Here is a 5000-nt window from a genome sequence, read left to right as displayed (position 1 = left end):
GGTGACAAGGAAAAGTCCCCGGCCCTTCAAGAGGGCAGATCGGTGGGACTGTGGTTGTGGTGCCCAAGATAGGTGGTCTCGGCAATGAGAGATAAGTGATTCAGTTTTTATATGTGAGAGAAGGCGGTTCTCGTTTTAATGTTTGTCTCGTGTTTTATTGTTTTGTCTGTTTTTGTCTTGTGTTTTAGTGTTTGTTTTACTGTGCCGTATTTCGTTTTGTCCTGTTTTATCTTTGTTTTGCAGAATAAATATATAATATTATAATACCTTTTGATAAGTCCCCGACTCTATGTAAGAAGGAAGGCTGAATAACGCCTAAAACATATTCTATTCTAAAGCTAAACGGCAAACAATCAAAAACCCTAAAGTATAGATGAAGCATCTGCACACGCCTCTCCTCGGGATTTCAACCACGCCTTCCTCACTTCGGCTCATTTGCACAACTACACTTCACACACACATACATACGCACACCACTGTTGCTCCTTTCCACAATTGCTCTAACATTGCATCCCTCTTACAACATACACTCGTTCCCGAACGTAACCAATCGGGTGGTGGCAGTGACCTCATTTACACCCTTTTAATGAGCCTGGGGGATGTTGTAATTAATGAACACAACACCACGACCGACCCCAACCGATGCCAAATGATACTTATGTCACGTAATAAAAAAAATTGCCTGTTGTTTATTGGAGCACTTGGCCTTATAAAGAAAGGTTTCTTGAACAAATACCTGGAAATCCAAAATTAGAAGAAGTCCAAAAAACAGTCTTAAGCAGCACAGCGCATGTTCTCAGAAGAGCCTTATCGGTCTGAAGTGTTTTTTTCGTGAATTGATTTGACTGGAAGTTTTGATTTGTGGTTGTTCTGTGTATTTTGCATGTTTTTGTTGATGTTCCATTCCATTGTTGTTGTTATAATAATAATAACAACAACAACGATACTACTACTAATAATGATGATAATGATAATGATCATAACAATAAAGATGATGATGATGATAATGATCATAACACTAATGATAATTGCATAATATTGCAAAGTGTAAAGCTTTGTTACGTTTTAGTAATAAAGTTTTCTCTGATTATATTCATCAGTTCCAGAAAAACTGCTGCTGGCACTTTTGAGTTGACATGCTGAGGGGAGGCGACCCCGAGGGGAGGCGACCCCGAGGGGAGCTCTCTGGCCGTCGCGCTGGTCGCCCCCTCATGCGCAGGATGGGCTTATCTGCGAAGAATGCTTTGCCTTCGTCGGTGTGGAGGCGGGTTCGGGGTCTCGTGCTGATCCCTGGTGGCACGCGGCGAGAAAGTGCCTCGGTGGACGGGAAGGAAAGAGGGAGAGAGGGGAGAGGGAAGGGAAGAGGGAGAGAGAGGGAAGGAAAGAGGGAGAGAGAGAGGGAAGGAAAGAGGGAGAGAGGGGAGAGGGAAGGGAAGAGGGAGAGAGAGGGAAGGGAAGAGGGAGAGAGAGAGAGGGAAGGAAAGAGGAAGTGAGAGGGAGGGAGGGAAGGAAAGAGGGAGAGAGAGAGAAGGGGGGAGAGGCAAGTGAAGAGGGAGAAAGAGAGGGGGGGAGAGGCAAGCGAAGAGGGGCTTTTCGAGAAGACATTTTTGTTACGATTTCTTTCTTTAGTCTCAAATCAAGACAACTATGATGCAGTGCAGTGCTGTTGGCCCAAAGCAAAACTTACGAACTCATTAGCAGCATTATTGCAATCATTACTGATATCGTCATTATTGCTATGGTTATTGTTAATATGATGAGAAAGGGAAAGAGAGAGAGAATGAGAGAGACAGAGAAAAAGAGAAACAGAGAGAGAGAGAGACAGAGACAGAGAGAGACAGAGATAGAGAGAGACAGACAGAGAGAGAGAGAGAGAGAGAGAGAGAGAGAGAGAGAGAGAGAGAGTGTGTACAGTGTGGCATGCGGGACCGGTGACCTCACCTCGCTCCCCCCATACCCCCTCCAGCTGCTTCTGTCGCTTTCGGCAGCTGGAATGGTCACTACTTATACCGAGGATGTCCTAGGCCTCAGGGAGTTCGTCGCCAGCGACCAGCGCGGTAAGGTCAGCCTTCGCCGCCCTCCGGGCGCGCTGCCCCGACACCGCGTGACCCCGCGCAGCGCTTTTACCCAAAGCCAGGTCGTAGCGTGTGTTCACTATTGCTTTACGTGTGTTTTGAGCCCCTGTCAGCCACTGACGCAAAGCCTTTTACAAACTGGTGGCAGGGTGGCGCTGCGTCCTTCCGGCTCGCAGCATGAACGCAAACCTTACAGAGAGAGAGAGAGAGAGAGAGAGAGAGAGACAGAAATAGATAGATAGATAGATAGATAGAGAGAGGCACTGCCACTATCAAGGGAGACTTCAACGCGGCATCCGGCGTGATCCAGAGGACTAGGAGACGCAGCCATCTCCTCCTCCGGGACTTGTCTAGGCCCCACACACTGAGGATTTCGGCTCCTGGCATCAGCGCCCAACCCGCGTCGCCGGGCACGGCATCGTGATGCGGGCACTGTGCCAGGAAGGTCGACCACGCCCTTGCTGGCACTCGCCGGAGCAGCCTCATACTTTCTGACATTTTATCTCTCTCTCTCTCTCTATCTATCTGTTTGTCTGTCTACCTACCTACCTACCTACCTACCTATCTATCTATCCATTTGTCTATATATCTATTTATCTCTTTCTTTCTCTCCCTTTTCCCTCTCTCGCTCCTCCCTCTCTCTCTCTCCCTCTCTCTCTCTTCCCTCTCTCTCTCTTCCCTCATTCCCTCTCTCTCTCCCCATCTCCCTACCTTCCTCCCTCTCCTCCTCTTCCCACCTTTCTCCCTTTCCCTCTTCTCCCCCTTTCCCCCCTTCCTCCCTGTTGCCCCTTCTCCCTCTCTCCCCACCTTTCTCTCCCTCCCTCCTTCCTCCCCTTCTCTCCCTCTCCCTACCTTCCTCCCCCTCCCCCTTCTCTCTACCTTCCTCTCCCTCCCCCTTCTCCCCCCCACAAAATTGTAATTATTATATTTGTTAATTTAAACTTTCATCTACAGCATAAGTTCCGATATACCCACGTTAATGCACATCAATCGTTAGACAGAGGACATTAACGTAAATATATCGATTGCTCATGTCTGTAACTCAGAACTGTCACGTACGATGGAAGATCTTGAGAGCGACTGTGAATATGGCAGTTGTGAACGACAGTGACATTCCAACGGTCGTTTCTGACACGATCCTCCCCAAAATGTGACTAGAAACTCGGCTGCAAATGGCAAGGAAGCATTTTACTCATCCGGCCGAAGGTCCTGCCTTGGAAACGGATTAAAGCGTCTCCGTCGCCTAGCAACGAGAGAATTCGAAAGCGTGTAAAGTGTTTTTATTTACTTTCTCTTATGACTGAAAATCAAGGAAATTGTTGGTTGGTTAATTTCATTCATATAAAAGTTCGTGTGTTTTATAATCTGAAATGGTGTGTTTGTTGATATGATGAATTTTATTCCTTTACGAGTGTGGCAGGGCTGCAAACTTTCCCACGTAAAAAGCAGAACAATGGAATGAACGACACAAATCTAAGGAAACCTTGATAGAAAACCAATAAGATCGATCTCCTTGCCTTACTCACCTGCATCACGGGAGCATGAAAAGAAAGAGAGAGAAAGAAAGAGATTAATGAAAAAAGAAAAGCTGTTGGCCGCCCTGCACTCCGCCAAGGCGCGATCTGTGCGAATATTTTGTAATTATTAGCGTCCGTTTTCTCGAATTCATGCCTGTGATGCGTCCCTTTAGTCTTATTAAACCCCATTTACGCGTTTTGGAAGAGAATGTCGTAGCGCGTGCGCGTGTGCGTCGTGCCTCCGGGAGACTCGCCGGCGACGCCGTCGCGGGAGGAACGCCGGCGAGGATGTTTCTCTTCCTTTGCTGCGTCGATTCCGGTCGCTTTTAGGCCGTTTGTGGGGATTGGCAGGACGGAGAGACTCTAGTCTGTGTCTCAGCCTGACATGTGAACCCGTCACGGTCACATGTTTATACAATACACATTCTCTCTGTCTCTCTCTCTTTCTCTACACCTATCTCTCTCTCTCTCTCTCCCTTTTTCTCTCTTTCTCTACACCTATCTCTCTCTCTCTCTCTCCCTCCCTCTCTCCATTCTCTCTCTCTCTCTCTCTCTCTCTCTCACTCTTCTCTCTCTCTCTCTCTCTCTCTCCTCTCTCTCCTCTCTCTCTCTCTCTTCTCTCTCTCTCTCTCTCTCTCTCTCTCTCTCTGTATTTCGTGGAGAACTAAAGTTTGTTATCATCCGCCGGCGGTGAAATTTCCACATCTATCAAGCCTTTATGAAGAATGGAATCAGCATCATTCAATCAGATTAATCTTCTTTGTTGTTGTACTCCAGCCAAGTAGTACAAATGTTCTTAAAGGAAAAGTCCGGTCTTTTAAAAACCATGTTATTTGGTTGTATGTTGATATTTGATGTATAAATAAAATAATGACAGCCATAATATGTGTTTTATATCCCAACCAATTGTTTTTTTTAAAGCGTTTTTGTATGTTTAAAATTCGATCGTCTGTTATAAAACCGATTTGAAGCGCCATCTCGCGGAGTGACGTCACACCATGTATATCTGGAGTGAGGCCGGCGGCCATGCCATTGTTCATATGCAGTGCATTGTATATTGCATTGTATATTGCATTGTATAGATATCATATAATTCATATATATATATAATTCATATCAGTGCATTATATATATATATATATATATATATATATATAATATATATATATATATATATATATATATATATATATATATATACATATACACACAATAAATAGACACACGCACAAACACAACAACACCACACACACACACACACACACATGAACATACATACATCCATATATATATATATATATATATATATATATATATATATATATCCATATATATATATATATATATATATATATCCATATATATATATATATATAATATATATATATATAATATATATATATATATA

This window comes from Penaeus monodon, chromosome 11 (assembly GCF_015228065.2).
Source record: "Penaeus monodon isolate SGIC_2016 chromosome 11, NSTDA_Pmon_1, whole genome shotgun sequence".
Taxonomy (NCBI): Eukaryota; Metazoa; Arthropoda; class Malacostraca; order Decapoda; family Penaeidae; genus Penaeus; species Penaeus monodon.
Note: the sequence above shows the minus strand (reverse complement) of the source record.